The sequence below is a fragment of the Paroedura picta genome, chromosome 3 (assembly GCF_049243985.1).
Source record: "Paroedura picta isolate Pp20150507F chromosome 3, Ppicta_v3.0, whole genome shotgun sequence".
NCBI classification, from domain to species: domain Eukaryota; kingdom Metazoa; phylum Chordata; class Lepidosauria; order Squamata; family Gekkonidae; genus Paroedura; species Paroedura picta.
Window position 1 is genome coordinate 40,918,355 of NC_135371.1, and position 18,513 is coordinate 40,936,867.

Below are 18,513 nucleotides of genomic sequence, written 5' to 3' on the forward strand. Positions count from 1 at the left end.
GCAAGGAAGTTGAACCTGGTTCCTGTTCCAGCAGCGCACAGCTGAAGTTGAATGAGCAGGAAACTTCTCCGTAGTCACTGCCGTGATAGATAATACCTATCCATCTTTACATTACAGAAGGCGCTTTTAATATGACTAAAGCAAAGTAATCTCAGACCACTTCAAGCAATGTTCATCAAGGCATGAATTGGGCACTTTTCACACCGTATCGATATGAGGCATATTCATCTAGATGTCTGGAACAGCCCTGGGTCACACACTTACAGTCACACAAACAAAACTCAGCTTGCGCTTTAAATGCAGACATCTATTAGCGCTGCTCCAAATATGTCTGCTGCTTGGACATTGGTGCTTTCCATAGTAAATGCATGGAATACAGACAGCAGACATGCATATAAGCAAAATATTATACCCATCAGGGGACTCCATCATGTTCACGTTCATCTACACATGACATGTTTGCTTCAGAAAACAGTGGTATCACTCTACACCAGGGGTAGCGAATGCTGGCAGGAGCTCATGGGAATTGTGGTCCATGGACATCTGGAGGGCCGCAGTTTGACTACCCCTGACTTAAGGAATCAGCTCTGCATCAGCTCAGGAGTTTGTTGATTACACTACCGATTGTGGATCTGCACTTCCGGTAACGTAGTCTGTTTCCCAATCTTATAATTTCTCCATGAATCCATGATCATGGGAAGCACTGTGGAAATTGGTGGATTACTGTGGAAACTGGTGGATTACTATGGAAACTGGTGGATTATTGTTTTTATTTTCAGCAAAGCCACAACACTTGTGTTTATCTCCTTTTTCCCCATTCCCAAACCTCTGCCACTAGAGGGACAAGCAAGCACTGATAAGCAACAACAACAATTCAGACTTATAAACCACACAGTCTTGAATGTTAGTCACCTCTGCGTACAGAAGCCACAAGGAAGCCCCATGGTGTTGGTACCTGTCAATCAGCAAAGTGTGGGGAAAGTATCCTGGGGCAAGGTATGTCTATTATCAAACATGCCAGCAGTGGGGGCTCAACAAAGGACTTTGTAACTAAAAGCAGATATTCTTATGCCTGGGCCAAACAGATTCAAAACACACACATACAAACATTCCCCTCCCCTCCTGTTTTAGAAAGCACTCTGGTATATTACGCAGCTTCTCTTCCTTTTCGGTTTAGCTGTAGGCATTAGCCTGAAAAACAGGTTTTGGGCTTTCTAAGAGAACGTCTTGATGCTTGTTCTCCCACCAGAGGTGACAACCCCATTTTTTGCAACATCACAGGTGGAAGCAATAACCATGCTGAAGATTAGGTCGAGTCAACAAAGCTCACAGCAGCACTTTAAAGAGAGGACCCTCACAGGCTCAACCCTCTTGTTTGCATGCCTGCATTTCTAGGAATAAGAATGTCTATGGTAGAGGAATAAAATTAGGAGTGAAAATGCCAAACAAGATTTCAGATGGCAAAAATCAGAAATCCATGACCCATAATCCACTGAAGGCTGCTCTGTTAGTGTTCTACATTGCTTTCCTTAAGTTCGCAATGTGCTTCACATGCATTCTTTCTCTCTCATCTGTATGCTGTATCTCTTAATATGAATAAAACACCCAGGAATGCTGGTATGCCCTTATACTATACACCAAATATGGGGGGGAGGAGGGGGAATCCAAGAAAGCTGGTGTCTGAACTAAAATTTGAACCAGGGGCTTCAGTTCCTAAGCCACAAAGTGCTACATCACTTCTGTTTAAAACCTGTTCGATTGTTGCGACTTGCCACAAGCCTAGCGCAATGCATTTTTGCAACAACAACAACAACAAAAACCCAGCACCTTCTCCAAACAAGTTCCGGAGCTCTCTTAGAGATGTCCTGATAGTTAAACAAAGTGCTTTAAGTTCCCGCTTTGTAATGCCCGGGGAAGCTAGAAATACAGAAGTGGGAGCTGGAAAGTACACAGTGTGGTGCCAAATTCCCCAAACTATGAGGGGGGCACACACATTCTTCCTCTCCCCTCTTGCGGCTCTGCTAATGGAGTCTATTCTATGTGCAACATTGTAAAATATTTCAGGAGGAGCCACTATTTCCACAAATAACTGAAATAGCATAATTCCTCTTAGCACTGATCATTTTTAGACATTGTTTCACACTAAAACAGTCTTTCTCCTCCTTTTTACTGTTGAGAAACCCCTGAAACATTCTTCAGGCTTTGAGCAACCCAGGGAGTGATGTCAACAGGCCACCCCTCTCTGTCATGGCCCTGAAAGTCATTTTATCACTGGGCCCCCTCCCCTTTCCACAACCCTTCTGAGGCCATCAAGGAACAAAAGGGTTTGCCCCCCCCCAAAAAAAACCTGTTGAGAAAGCCTGCACTAAAAGAATGAGTTACCATGAACTTGGAAAAGACAGCCAAGATACAGTGAAGCATACAAGTCACATTAAAAGAGGGCAAGTTGGCACTTTTCTCCCCTATATCTCAAATCTCAAATCCTGGGCACATTTGAGGGAGAAATTCAAATTAATTCAATGAGTCTTCAAGTAAGGCAGAAAAATGGTACTTTGGTTTGCCTCCCACCCACTTTAAATTATTGTTAATAGCCCAGTCCATGGAGCTGACCCCCAAAGAAAGCCCCAAAACTAAGACAGTCACTGAAGGATCAAGGCCATGTTCCGCTTATGCTAGTAAATCTGCTTGCAAAAATATGTGTTTTTCATGAGCCAGAGGTTAAGAAAGATCACTGAATCAGATGGCAGAGTTCTAGAAACCAAGTTTTCCCCCTTCCTGGCTTTACTTGTTGCTACCCTTCTGAAACCACGCAGGTTTTGCAGACTGGACAGTTTTAGCAGAGGCTTAGCATGCAGAAATCTGCAGCTGATGCTTTTCAAGGCTTGAAGTTCTTTCTTGATAATTGCTGCAGATCAAACTGATATTAAGAGAAGGCCAGAAGTGAACACTTTACAAGTGGCCAACTTCATTTCAACAGTGGGTGAACCAGAAGTCCTTTCTAGGTGACTGTATAAATGCCCTTTCCATTTGAGTAAAGATATCCCCTGTGCAAGCACCAAGTCATGTCTGACCCTTGGGGTGATGCCCGCTAGCGTTTTCATGGCAGACTCAATACAGGGTGGTTTGCCATTGCCTTCCTCAGTCATTACCGTTTACCCCCCAGCAAGCTGAGTACTCATTTCACCGACCTCTGAAGGATGGAAGGCTGAGTCAACCTTGAGCCGGCTGCTGGGATCGAACTCCCAGCCTCATGGGCAGAGCTTTCAGACTGCATGTCAGCTGCCTTACCACCCTGTACCACAAGAGGCTCCTTGCCCTTTCTATTTATATAGGTGCAAAAATAACCTATCCTTTCCCCACATAAAGGAAGCTGGGCAACTGTACTGCAGGAAGCTACATAGCTAATATACTTAGTCTCCTAAAAAAAATCTAGAGAGAGTTGCCCTAACAGGTTGGAGACAGAGCACACAACCTTCAAAGAAACTTCACTGAAAAGGTCTGATTAGTCACACAGGTAAGTCAATTAAAGCTTTAATCACAAATTACATTTGTTTCTTTCCATCCCTCAATTACTTGGTTGGAGTGGACACCAAGAAAAGGCCTCTTGGTTTATGCAGTATAGAACCATTCACTACCTCCTTCCTTTCTAGGTCAACTTGGATGGGAGCAAAAAAACCCATAGATGACCTTTCATTCCCTATATCTCCAAAACTAGCAGCTAGCACTGAGGAAGGAACCTGATGCAACTTTCTTCCCAATAATCAAAGCCAAGCCTAACTGAAGCTGACAGCGCTGGGCAGAAAATCTTATTAATGATAGATCTTGAACTTGTTACTCTTTTTTCCCCCATTGGCCAGGAAACTAATATTTCATATTTCCAAACATAATGGAAGCAGAAGATTCAAAAGGCAGCTTTTTTCTACAAAAAGGGAAATCAGTGGTAGTGTTTATTTATTGAGTATTAAATGACTTCACACTTTCTTTCACTACCCTCACAAAGGCACCTTCACGGAGGCTCTGTAATATGCAAATGTATCTAAGCATAATTGATTTAAAATGAGACAGTTAATCAAATAACCCATTTTTAATCCACCAAGAGCCTCGGAGTTGTCACACCACAGTCAGTGTGACTGCTGCCTTTAAAAACTTGCCCGTGTGCTTCAGGGACAGCTCGATAGGACAAGGGAGGCCACCGTTGAGCCCCTTCACTTGGCTGTTCATTCACATCTACAAACAGGGTGGGGGTTGAACTCTTGCAGGAAAAGACACACGAGAGCAGGAGCAGCCAAACTGTGCCTCCTGCCCTGCCTGACCTCTCTGCCTGCTGTCAGCCTGGCCACTTTCCTGCCAGCCCATATCTTGATACCAAAAGAGAAAAGTGCCTGAAGAAACGGAGTGAGGTGAGCAAAGGGGACGAGGTCAATGCTCTTCCACTGTACGCACCTTCTCAGGTGTTTCTTTCAAAGGCCTCTGCCCCCACCCTTCACTTCATTTACAAACATTTGCAGACAACGAGGCATGGCTGCCCCTTGCCCTCGCCTCCAGTTTGGTCCTAAGAGCTTGTGTATTTTGTGCTCAGCATCTTCCAGGATCAATACATCCAAAGAACCCCGTCAGGCTCAGTACGTCTAAAAGCCAGCAAAGTCAGCTCAGTTTCTATGTTTAGTTCACCATCTCGGAACAATACGAAAACAAGCTTCTGCCATTGTGGACAACGGGTCTGCCTGAGTGAACTCCAAAGAAAACATGAATCACTCCACACTTATCAGTTCAAAACACCCGTGCAATTAGCAAGACTTTTTCCCCCCTGTATGGTATAATTATATACATTTTAATGCAATTACCACCCCTGTATTTTGTACATTAAACAGTAGGCAACCAAAGGAAGTGAAATACACTTTCATTTTTTTTTAATTTTTGGGCAGAGCATTCCTGAAAATAATGAGATATTGCAAAACTGATTTGCCGGGTGATGCTGTCTCTACAAGATTTCTTCTAAAGGGGAGAGGAGGAGACGATTTGGAGAATGAGACAGAAGGGTAGTAAAAACAAAATTACCAAAAAAGAAAAAAAAGGGAAAAAAAAGAAACCACACTTCTCTGCTCTTCCTTCTGCCACATCCTGCTTTTGCAGAGTGCCACAACCGGACCGAGGCAATCCTAACATCTGAGCATCAAATCCCGCTCCAACAGCCAAAGAAAAGTAAAAGCAAATAAATAAAACAAATGACCGTCAGTCAGCCTCCCAGTCCCCAAAGCTGAGGTCATTAGGCAGATTAAAGTTCCCAAGCTTTGGCCAGCGGCACCGTTAGCAAAGTGCAGTTAAAGTGGCCAAATTGGATTACTACTTCTCCTCGGTCTCTGTGCCAACTTGGCTGGCAGATTGGATATGTGTGAGATAGCAAAAGGAGGCGGGGGCTGAGGGAGAGCCCACAGGCTGCTCTGCAAGCTGTCAGCCTTCACAAGGCAGGCCACTGCAGCAGAGGCCCAGAGAGGCCCAGGGGCTCAAGAACCTCGAGTGTGTGGTCACAACCACGGCCCCTGGCCCCTGACTCGTGGTGGGAGGGCAACACACCCACCACACACAGACATATTTCACACATGTCACAGGTAAAGCCTGGCCCTGAAAAGAAGTCCTAGGACTGGAGACCTGGGAAATATGAGTTCCAGTGAAGTCCCAAGTAAGGGAAGGAGGAGACTCCTGTCAGCTGAAACCACTCCAGGAAAAATGATTACAGCCCTTCAGAGGGAGCTCACAGTAAGGCTGAGGGATCTGCCTAACATTCCCCTCTAGGCAGTAGCCATGGGAGTATCTAGGAAGTGGTCATGGCTCAGGAAGAGCTAGCAAAAGCCAGTCCAGTTTTACAGAGCACAGCATGTGTTGAACTAGAATCTTAACATGCGGGACCGTTCTGCACACGTTGGATAATACACTTCCTCAGTGCGCTTGTCAGCTGAATTGCCCAGTGTGGAATGGGAAAACCTACTTCTAATTTGCATTGAAAGTGCATTATCTAAGGCAGGGGTAGTCAACCTGTGGTCCTCCAGATGTCCATGGACTGCAATTCCCACGAGCCCCTGCCAGCAAACACTGGCAGGGGGCTCATGGGAATTGTAGTCCATGGACATCTGGATGACCACAGGCTGACTATCCCTGATCTAAGGTGTGCGGAATGGGCCTAGGATCTAGGAGACCCAGGGATCTTACTGTGTTGGACTAGGGCCTGGGAGACAGAGGGTCGAATCCCCTGTCCGCCATGGAAGCTTGCTGGGTGACTTTAGGCCAGTCACTCGCTCTCAGCTACCTCAACTTGAGGTCCTTCACCCTGAGGTAGGTGCACTGTGTAAGGATAAAATGGAGGAGAGGAAATTGATGCAAACCACTTAGGGTATCCTTTAGGGAGGGAGGTGGGGTATAAGTGAGGGTAATTAATTAATCCCTGCCATTAGGCAGCTCTTTCAACTAGGATCCTCAAAAATATAGTGATGCCACACATTGCATGAAAGACATGCAAAGTGAACGAGTTCTTGTTTAAAAAGCTGGCCTAGAACCCCTGAATGTGTCATGTGTATACATCACGAGGTTACAGCTGCTGTCAGACCCAATGCACATATGATAAGCAACCATCCATAACATTTGTGTCCCTCGTCTTGTAAACACAATTCTTCACCAGAAGGGGGGAGGGGTCAATATTCAGGAGTCAGGAAGTTTTCAAACATTTTGTCAAACTCCAGCAACAGGCTGTCTCCTTCTCTAGGATTACAGGGCTTCTCCGGGGGGGGGGGGGGAACCTCAGAAAAAAGTGGAGGGATACAACACCCTCTTCTTGCTCCTGTCAGTAACTTCTCCCTAGTTGCCTTCAGTGTAGTGTGGGCCCTTCTCCCCTGGTTATTCCAAGGAGTACCTTTTAAAGGCCTACGTGGGAGTGCAACTCTGGCCTCCCCCCACCATCCTGGGATATGGACCTATGGAAACAGCAGATCTTAGGCCCAATAGTCAGCTGCCTACCTGAGATCCGGTTTCCCCTGCCCCTCCCCATGTGAAGCCTTTTCCACCAGTGCTCACTGTCCTAAGGAGAGATTCATGAGAGTAGCCATGGTGGTCTGAAGTAGCACAACAAAATCAGAGTCCAGCAGCAGCTTTAAGACCAACAAAGATTTATTCAAGACATGAGCTTTCAGTGCTTGCACTCTTCCTAAGGAGGTCACTGCAACTCATTTCCTGCCCTGTCCTTCCAAAGTAGCCTTCCTGACTCCCACAACAGATGAGGAAAGGGTCATCACTATGGTGGGTTCTGCTGCTCTTTGGCCACCCTTATTACCCTGTGCTTCCGCTGCTGGCCCGAGGGGGTTGGCTGACAGCCTGCCCAGCATTTCTGAATGTCATGACATTCTGGGAAGCTCCTCCTGTAGTATCAGATTGGGCTACTGTGGCCCTCTTGGCACTGTCTGTCCCCTGGAGGTAAGCATGGGGGGGGGGGGAGGCATGACCCCAGACACTGTTAAACTAAAATTTGGCAACTGGGAATCTTCTTTCCTGCAGCACACAGTTAATCATTACAGTCACTGTAAGTGAACAGAACCACCAGAGCAGAAGACAAAACTCTCATCACGAGAAACATAACTCTCTCCTGCCTCAGCAACAGTGCGTCTCCCTCTCTTGCCCTCTCTCTCTCCCCTGCCAGTTTTAGTAAAGAGGACATAAAGAGAAGAGAGAGTAGCTCCTTCTTACACGGCACTACTTCATATTTTAGGCAATTCTCAACCCATGGACTAAGCAACACTGTAATATATGAGAGCACAGAACCTGAATTATAGTCCAGTTTCCAAGAATATGAATGTGTGAAAAAGAAAGAAGAAAAAGGAAGGCAAGTGAAGAAACTATTAGTTCACAGTCCATATTTAGAGGAGAGGACCAGAAGAAAGCTCAGTGCCCCAAAGTAGGGAAGCCACAATTTTGCAGCAAATGTGTTCAGCAGCCAAACATATCACTTCTGACTTTCCCAGACAGAAGTCAGCCACCTATACCCCTGATATATTTGCAGGGGCACCAAATAATTGAAGCAGCTGCCAAGCAGGATCTGCCACTACCCAGTTGTTGCTAACTTTGTTTCTTGGTTTCTAAGGAATGTGATCGGAATCTGACTATTAGCTGAACAGGGGAATCAGCTGGGAGTTGACCTCTAACCCACCCTGGGAAACTCTGTTGTGACCCTGAAAAGCTGGGAAATTGACAGTAAAATAGGGAGGGGGATGAAATCATCTGACTCAAACCATTGTTGTTTTTCAGCCTTGCAGAGAGACAGTGAAGTCTGGGGGAAGAGGGTTATTCACACTGACTCCCAGCTGATCCCTCAATCAGCTTCTGATTCCACACACAGACTTTAACAAGTTCCCTGCCAGGCATGAATGGGCTACAAAAAGCTGAATAACCCACTGATAAATCAGCAGCCTGACACTGGATAAGAGCCAAACAGCAGAGAACTGGGCATCCCTAATCAGGATTGTTGCCAACCCTACTAACTACACCCCACCTCTGTCCCTGTGCTTTGGTTATCACCCAGCAAATGAGGACAGCAAGCATCCCTTGCCTATCCAGTTCTTGTGGCACTCGGTTCACAGAAGTTACAATGATACGGGTGCGGTAGATAAGCAATATGTTAAACAATGATTTAGATAACCTTGACAACTGTAAAACCTCATTGGTCACAAACCTAATCTTCAGGAGGTTAATTATGCAATTCTCTAAGCTCACCTAGCATCATTTATCAAAAATGAAAGGACGGGGAGAAAACACACCAAAAATCTTCACACTTAATTTGGGCAGAGGCCTAACTGCAGTGCGAGTTCAGGCAACTGGAAGAGGATTTAAAGATTCTGCGGTACAGGTACCACAGTAGAGGCTGGACAGGTGATTCTGAGGCCCCTATTAAATGAAGGACTAAACCACAAACACATACATTAATCTTTTTAAAACAATCAGTAATGTTCCTTTGCTATCTAAGAGACATTTGCCTGGGGTTTAAAGGATCTGCAAACAGGGGACGATAGAAAAGCAACAACAGCAAAGGTCAGGCTCGTACAGAAACACATCATCCAAAAGTAATGGCTGCTCCAGGAGGAAATGCACAGACATGACTGAGCTTTTCATTTGAGCAGCAGTGTGGTTTCTTTAGCTCTTTTCTAAACACACTGATTGACCGCTCTTTAGAAGTGCTGCGCGGCTGTTCGTCACAGGTGAAAACTAGACCCACTCCTCTTGGCAGATCATAAGGCATCCTTTATGAGAAAGCACTGCACACAGTTTTGAGATGAACTGGATTTGTTAAGCACCTCTTTTTACCCATCGAATATCCTAGCACAGAAAGCTTTTGGACAAACAACCCACCCCTCTGTGTTCAAATGAACTACTTTTGCATTCTTTCATACACTCCATCATTGTGCAAGCTGCAGGTGACGTCTCCAGGAGGGTTGTTTTGAGAATGAGAGAGAGGACAGCATGTGAAAACTGCCCATAATGTCATAAACTCAGAATAAATACCATCTTCCCATACCTTACACATACGCACCCAAAGATCAGAGTCACCACTCTCTACTTCTAGCCTTCTTCAGGAGACTGCTTAACAAAGATACTTGTGTACAGAATTGGAAAAAATGTAGCTGTATTCCATCCTTCCCTGTAACCTGGACAGCCCAAGCTAAATCCCATCAGATCTCAAATGCTAAACAGGTTCAGCCTTAGTTAGTATTTGGGTGAGAAACCGCCAAGGAGGCAGACAGTGGCAAGCCATCTCCAAATGTCTCTTGACTCTTGCCAAATTTATGGGACAGCCATAAATTAGTTGTGAATAGACAGCACGTTCCACCAGATTCCCTCCTTCCAGACAGACAGACATACTAGAATCATCTCATCCAGTGGGTTGTCTAAAGAACAGCTTGTGAGCACTGCAGAGGGTTCTAGTGCCTGACACCTGGGTTCCTGAACAAAATTGCAAGGCCTCACTGAAGGACAGGCTCCAGAAAGAAAGCAACCAGAATCCCTGCAGCAGGAATACTGGGGCAGCACCACACTACATGGTAAGACTGGTTCTGGATGAGTTTGTTGCATTTCAAAGAATCTTGCCTGCCCTTACTGATCATCTCACTGAAGAATCCCTAGTAGTTTTCAAGGAATCCAGGGGGTTCCCAGAACAGCCTAATCTCATTCAACCTCCTCTTACTGAAGTTGGATTTTCTAATCTGAAGTGTCGCCATTATTACATTTATATTATGCCCTTCTTCCACAGAGCTCAGAAGAGCATCTTGCAGTGCAAAGTTACATCCTTCTGAATCCACTGAAGTCAATGGGTTTAGGAAGATGTAATTCAGTTTAGGATCACACTGTCTCATACTGTCTGTAGATGCCCGACAACTTACCCAAGGCCAATCAGTAACATTCATAGCTGAGTAGGGATAAGAACCTCAATTTCCCATAAACAAGTTCAGCATTATATCAACTGCACTACACTGAACTATAACATACATGATAAGTTATACCATAATCAGACATCACAGACAAGTACGAATTATCACATCAGAGGTAACTGCAGATCAAATTGGTTTAGCAAAACCAATTCCAAGTAGTTCCAGCACACGCACACACACAGACACACACACACAGCTCATACTAGAGCAGAATTTGAAAAATCCAGAACATCACCCTATCTTGTACTTTTTGTAGCTGTGAAGTGTGAATGAACAATGTGTACCCTTAAGCACCCACATGGGAGCACTGACCACATCCTTGGCACAAGGATATGCAAGCTGTGTTTTGCTATGGAAAAGACCAGAGTACCAACAGCAAGCACAAGTCAGGTATCAAGTATTAAGCCTTTCTCAGATAGGACATGGAGGAATACGGAGTTGCTTCCAATGTATTGGAAATCAATAGAAAGCAAGTGAAAGGGGTGTTTTAACATGTACCCAGTAAGTTGGGCTACCATGTACTTAAACAGCTGAACTGAAGCTTCTAGATGATCACTACGGACAACCCCACAGTGTTTATGTATCTATTTAATGCAGACTTTCTCAACCAGGGTTTCATGAAACTCTGGGGTTTCTTGACAGCCCTGGAAGGGTTTCCTGAATGGGTGAAAATTAATTTATATATATTTTTTGAATTTGTCAAACATTTATTGTGATATGACCATATATGGTCATGTCAACCCACCCACCCCTCCCAAAATGACCAATGGTGGGCCTGGAGGGGGTAGGAAGGAGAGGAGCTCCAGATGGGTGTGTACACAATTATGCTTCCCAACCATATTCTGCACAATCATGCGACTTCTGGAGTTTCTCATAGCCTGAAGAATGTTTCAGGGATTTCTCAATGGTAAAAAAGACAAGAAAGGCTGATCTAATGGCATAAGTATGCTGCTTTTCTTCCCCCCTTGGGTCTTGCAGTTCAGCTCACACATGCACCGACTTTCAATACCTGCAGGAAAAGGAGAACAGTCTTAACCCAAATGTTACTTGTCTGCTGATAGGCCCAAATGTTACGGTTGCTAACAGCTTGCTACAGCAGGCCTACACGATTTTCCTTATTTCTCTCTGTCTCTCTCTCACACTCACACACACACACGCGCGCGCGCGCACTGTGATGGACAGCACTATAATATTAAGGTCCCAAGTAAGTGAAGGGTTAAAATTTTGCACTGTAAGAGACCACTTGAGTGACAGGCAGCTCCAAGTGCTCTTATTGGCCAGCAACAGCTAAGAGGGAATTGCTATTGTAGCTGCATGCTGGAATGAGTCTGATTCTGGTTCAGAGAGAGAGAGCAGTCTGACAGAAACTGCCTGTGCCTTAGCTTAGCTTTGAATCTATTTTACGTGTATTTATTGTTTTATGGTTTTATTGTACTATTTTGAGCCACCCTGATAAGACTGGTTCAAGAGGGGCAGGCTAAATAAATAAATAGATACGTAAATAAATAAATTTTTTTGAATAAACACAGAAACAAAAAAACTCTCCGTTGTAAAGAAATCTCAACATCTATGAAAAGCCTGAAAACCTCTCAGAAGCCTATAACAAAACTGCAAACTGTATTATAGCTGATTTGTATGTCAAAACTTTGATTCCTCACTCTCACGACCTTTTCCCTCTATGTAAAATAAAATCTTTTGTTTGCTAGTTGTTAACAATGCCTCAATGCCATTCTTAACACGTTAATGAAAAGAAGGCTCTAAAAAAGGTAAAGGTAAAGGTATCCCCTGTGCAAGCACCGAGTCATGTCTGACCCTTGGGGTGACGCCCTCTAGCGTTTTCATGGCAGACTCAATACGGGGTGGTTTGCCAGTGCCTTCCCCAGTCATGACCGTTTACCCCCCAGCAGCAAGCTGGGTACTCATTTTACCGACCTCGGAAGGATGGAAGGCTGAGTCAACCTTGAGCCGGCTGCTGGGATTGAACTCCCAACCTCATGGGCAAAGCTTTCAGGCGGCTGCCTTACCACTCTGCGCCACAAGAGGCTCATGTAAAGAAGGCTCTACACCTTCTCAAAAAGTTCCAGGGCTGAGTAAAGCCAAAAGATCTGTGGATGACCGGATGGAACAGTCAATTTTATTTTATAACAAAGAAACCACACTACATGGGGAGCCCAGTCTGTGAGGGAACAACACACTTAATTGGGTGGGGGGGATTTCCCACAAAGTGTGGGAAAGCGTAGGGGGTCTATCATAAGCACCAAGAGCAAATCTTAGTGTATTTTCTTTACTTGCCACTCATTGCCTATATTGCTGTGGCTGTGTTCCCTCTAGGGTTGCCAGCTTATCCCTGGCCTGTGACAGGGAAAGGGGAGGCAAGTCTCCCAGATCGAAACTGAAAAACTCCTGAGGATAGAGCCTGGGGAGGGCAGGACCTCAGTGGGGAACAGTACTACAGAGTCTACCCTCCAAGGCCATGCCAATAACGGCATCCCACAATCAGGATTTGCACTGACAAAGGGCTTTTTGCCTAACCAAGAACAAAATGGACAGGGTTCCTCATTCCCAAATCCTCCCTTGAGGTAGAAGTCAAGCCTCCAGCTTGAGAACAAAGATCTCCTATTCTCCAAAAGGCAGTAAGTCTCATAAAGTCTGGAAGGAGTAACCAACAGTGTTCATTTTGTTCTTGATCCAACTATTGGGGGGGGGCAGTAAGTGTGTGTGTGTGGGGGGGGGGTGTCTAGCAATGTTGTCTACTGAGAGAGGAGACAGCGAGACACAAACACCAGACAGGGTCATATTTAAGCTGTTTAGCCTGGTTAAACATTAAGCAGCCACGGTCCTAAGCCCCTGATCTGACTTCCTTGAAGCTCAACACTTTCATTAGGAAAGTGTGTTTTCCCTCCTCCCCCTATCAAACCAGCTCCCTTTCTTCCTCTAACAAGATAAAAGCTTCAACCTATGGACAGAGGCAAGATTTAAGTTCTGTCCTCCTCCCCTCGCCATACATCTCGAGCATAATTCAGATTGGGATGACTGTTAGTTCACAGTAAAGCTAATTTATAACCAAAAGCACAAGAAGGTAAACAATGCAGACCTCCTTCCATTGCCACACAAACACGCACAGCTCAGCCCTGTGGCAGAAAATGTTGTGCCTGAGGAGAGGGTTCTTCAAGGCCTGCCTTTCATATTATGGGTTTTATGTCACAAGAAGATGCCAAATTTACTTCATGTTATTGAAGGGAGTCACTCACAGCCAGGACTCCTAACATGGAAAGGGCTTCTATGCTTATCTGCTCATGATAAATGCACCGGTATGCTGAGAATCTTGAAGCATCTCAAAATAGCCATGCCTTTCTCATCCCCTCTCCCTCTAAAGGTATGTCAGGAACAACTTCGAAGCAACCCGTCAGCCACATTTGAGAAGTTGCATTCAGTGGTATCTTCCTATCATCATCATCAGGGACAACATCAATAATAAAGAAGTGTATGACTAATTTTACTAATAATACAGGCTCACAGTAGAACACTGGTAGGCAGAGCAAGGATCCAGTACAACGCCGGCTGAAGCAAAGGGGGCAGTCTGATTAAGGTATGTAGTTCCTTAGAGGAACACTCTCCTCGTAAGGCTCAGTATGCATTTTCAGTGTTCTGCATCATAAATTATTCATCATAATTAATAATAATAATACCCACTGTGGTCAAATAACTTGTAATTACCGCACCACAAAAGTCTTTACAATAACATCCTGATGACAAAGGCGGCAAAGTTTTAGTTGCCTGTAAGCCCCACTGAAATCTGTGGACCTTTTTTCATGGTCCATGTCAAGATGAAAGTCCAAGTTCCTACATGCTGAAATTTAAGAACTAGTAGGGATGGACCATGTCCTTTCTTTAAAAAAAAAAAAATCTTACTTAACAGTTTTTTCAACTGGGCGTTTTGAGGCAACGAACAAGGGCTTTGGTGAAGCAATCAATGATACAGCATCACAAAAGCATGTCTTTTTTTACAGGTTGTTTGAACATCAAGTCCATATTTCAATTAATATTGTGTTACGGAGCTTGTTAAACTTCCATGCTATATCAATCACGCCAATTCTGTCCTTTTTTAGTTACAGCATTTCTCTGGAGTTTCTAGAAAAGGAAGGTCTTACCTAGCAGCTGCTTCAGCTAGAGAGACCAGGGACTGATCCTGGGACCTTTACATATACAAAGTATGCATGATCTCAGAGTATGACCCCCCCCCCCCAAGTTTCAGAATGTTATGGCACTGCTATTGGAATATAGATACTATATCATTCTATACACACACACACGTAATATAATTTAAAATGCTCATGCCTCAGGAGTATGGATAAAGCATGCCTGGCAGCAGGGGTGGAAGACTGTATTTCATTTAGAGTCCCTACAAACCTTGCCATAGTACTACATATATAGAACAGGGGAAAAAACCCAGTGATTCTACTGCAAACAGCAAGAATTGCCTTCTGGCTATTGCTTTTATGAAACCTACCTAAGAAACCAACCACATACGTGGCTGATGCATGCATGCTAGGATCTTAATCCAAACAGACAGATCTAGTTAAAGGAAGGGTTCAGCAGAATCCAAAGCAAGAACACAGCTCCAGAATGGGACGTAGCAGTTTACCATCTAAGCATTCCCCAGTGTCTTGCTCTGCTGCGTTACTGTGTATTTTGGATCCAAACTTCCCTCCCACCCACACAGCCTCAATATTGTCTCAGTGCCGCTAGCACTGTAATTTACTAATATAAAATAAGTTGAACTATGCAAACAGAGTCTGTAGCCATATTTTTTAAAAAACAAACCCCTTCTGTTAGTAATCTCTTAAGGCAGGGGTAGTCAAACTGCGGCCCTCCAGATGTCCATGGACTACAATTCCCATGAGCCCCTGCCAGCATTTGCTCATGGGAAGTGTAGTCCATGGACATCTGGAGGGCCGCAGTTTGACTACCCCTGACTTAAGGAATCAGCTCTGCACCAGCTCAGGAGTTTGTTGGCCTGCTAATTTCCTTTAACTTCCTACCTCTGCACAATTTGGTCACCAGGAGAGAGGGGGGGGGGAGAGAGAGAGAGACTCATTTTGCCCACTGAGTACATACAAAAGACCTTGAGATTGTTCAGGAAGCAATTAGATGCTATACAGAGGGAAATGGTGTTTTCAAATGAATAACCTTTGATGCAGTCAATAGGCTGTGCTCATCCTTTGCCCATCCCTCCCCTCTGTATGAACACGGATGCATAATTCTTACTCCAGCAAAAGGGAAATAAGCCACAGTGTTCTCAGAATACCCTCTGGTTACAGATTTCCTCACAAGCCAAAAAAGGAACTACCTTCTTATAGGCAGCTTGCGATCTGAACTTTTTCCCCCTATTGAGTCTGTAAAAGGATGACTGTCACTGTTCATTTGCATGATATCAAAGACACTACCATGAACACACATGGGAAGGAGGCAAAGGGGAGCCTGGGCCAAGAAGGTTGAATCCTGCACCACTCCCCAGTCAGCAGCTACCGATCCCAAGTAAATTCTGCTTACGCACGTCTCACTCCTTGCCTCACAGCCCCGACTCCCGCCCAGATCCTGTCAATACAGATAATCAATATGCATAAACACATTGGTCCGGTGATAAGAATGAAGCTCTCTTGAGTGAAAGGAAGAAACTAGCACAGGCGGCAAGTGGAGGGGAAGACGGATTAAACACTCTGCTATCGACTGGACCGAGTCGACTTCCGAATATATGCAGCCCCTCCGCATGGAGCCAGGCATGCATGTGCTGGCCCCAGATTTCCTCTCTCTTTCACCGGCTCACACCACAGGACATAATCCCTAGCATAAGGGTTCCGTGGAAGCAATTCGGCAAAGCAAACATGCAAACAAGAGCCAGCTTCCCTAAGCGCCACCCTAATGGTTCTGTTTGATTGATTGATTACTTATTTGTTTAGATATATATATGCCCTGCCTTTCCCCCAAGGGTCCCGCGTAGATGACAACCTCCCGTTTTTGTGGTTGTTGTTGTTGATTGTTCAGGCCAATCCATATGCATTATGAATAGCACCTCCAAACCCCCTCTCCTTCTCATTCACTCTGCCAAGCTATATTTATCATCTGTGCAAGGAGGCTTGCTGCTGGGTGGCAGAGCATCGGAGCCTTTTGCTAAACTACCCGCCGTAATCAGGGGGAATAATTCATGAATGAATAAGCCCTAAAATGGTGCTATGTGTTTTGCAAAGCTCTCTGCAAAGGTTCCTGAATCCCCACTCGCTCGCTCCCCCGCACATACACACACACACACACCCCATTCAATAGATTCCTCTCCTTTCTTAAACACTGGAGGAGGGCACAAAAAGCGAGGGAGGGGGTGTCGGACCCGACCGGTCTCAAGACCCAGCCGACGCTGCCGGCTACCACCCCAGTGCCAGAGCTGGCTACCCGGCTGGTCAGTCTGGCTCCCGGTGACAAGCCAGCCGCAGAAGGTGTTTCCTGGAAAGGAGGGCAGCCCAGGGGGGAGCCTGCCGGCTACGGCGGAGGCGTCAGTCCTGCCTCCGGGGGCCGCATCCAAGCAGCGCCCCTCCAGCTCCCTGGCGGAGCCTCGGAAGCCCTCAGCCCCAAACCCTTTGCCTGGGGAGGGAAGAGCTGCAGGCCAAGCGGCAGCCACGCTCTGCGGGCCAAGTTCGTCAACTTCAGGCACCTCCAGGGAGTGCGGGCCGAGGGGGTGGGGCAGGCATCGGCACCAAAACTGCGGAGGGGCGGGCGGGCGGGCGGGGGGAGACTGAAAACAGATGAAGAGTCCCTGAGCCGGTTGAGCCCTTTTAAAAAGAGGAAGCGCCAGCAACACGGGGAGCGAGCCAGGGGAAGGGTGGGAGGGGGGTGTCTACCTTCGCCCGCAGCCCGCTTTAGGATCCCGCGGGGGGGGGGGGCGCGGATGTCACTGATCAAACTTTTCCCCGTCCGAATCAGGTGACCGAGGAAGGAGGAAATTGCTGGTGGGAATGACAGGACCCTCTCCGCCAGCTCCACTGCGCCGCGGCTGACTGGAGAGTTGAGTCACTTTCGCAGTGCGAAGGCGATTCCCTCGCCGCGCCAGCCTTCACCCCAACCGCAGCGCCCGCTTCGGCGGCCCTTCCGCTTTCTCTCGTCGAAGCCCCGGGAAAGAAGGGAAGGGAGGGAAACGCGGACGCAGTACAGCTTGCGGAGCCTCCCTGCTCCAGCGGCTGCTGGTCTCCTCCCTCCCCCCCCCCCCGCGATCCGAGCAAGGCGGAGGTAGCAGCAGCTCCTGAATTTTTTTTAAAAACCAATATCTAAAAGCGCAAGGTAAATGCGGAAAGAGCTTGGCAGCGGCGGCAGCAAGAAGCTCCACCACGCTATGCCAACCGCCCCCCGCCACGCATGCACTCCACTATCTCCCGTCCTTGCTCAGCTCTGCTGCAGTTCCCCCCCCCTCTTCTGCGAGCTCCTCTCCGTACCTTGTCCCTCTGCCGAAGCATGGTGTGGCGAAGGGGGAATTTTTTTCTCACGCAGGGAAGCAGCGGTGGCACGTTTTAGAGCATCGGAGGCTTTTCAAGAGCTTCTCCCCCCCCCCCCCGTGTCGATTTCCCTCCCCGCCGCGCATCTATTCCGAACGTAGCTGTTGCAGCCACATGCTGATCCATTCCAGTCCTTTCCATTCCGTTTCTACCCCCACCCACCCGCGCGCGCCACGATCGCCACCGCTAACTACACACGCCCTTTTAGTCAATTTCAAAGGCGAGCCGATTCCCTCGTTTCGCCGCACACTTTTAATTGCAAACGCTCTTCACGTCTCATTGTCAACTCTTTCCGCGCCGAGCCCTGCCTACCACATTTGTAAGGAGAGACCCCCCCCCCCCCCGATCTCTTCCCAAGGCTGAGTCGATTTCCCTCAGGAAAGCCACCCCATTCCCGCAGATCAGTTTTGGACAAGCGACGAGCCTCTTTCGTCTCTCCCCACCCCCATTCCACATTGCCTTGTACGAGAGTGTGCGTGTATATGTGTGGCTCTCACGCGCTTTGCCTA

At 46.5% G+C, this 18,513-nt stretch overlaps 1 protein-coding gene across 11 annotated transcripts in view; it reads right to left on the reverse strand.

Moving 5' to 3' along the window:
• Positions 1-18,513, reverse strand: part of PLXNA1 (plexin A1) — a 424,561-nt gene that overhangs the window by 376,671 nt on the left and 29,377 nt on the right. Inside the window, exon 1 of one of the 11 annotated variants that reach the window (XM_077325379.1) lies at positions 17,945-18,069. The exons of 9 other annotated variants lie outside the window; for them this stretch is intronic. The gene's annotated coding sequence lies outside the window, so the exon portion shown is untranslated. Of the gene's footprint in view, positions 1-17,356; positions 17,605-17,944; positions 18,070-18,513 lie in introns of those variants that run through there. One more of the 11 variants, XM_077325381.1, reaches the window with a different exon arrangement.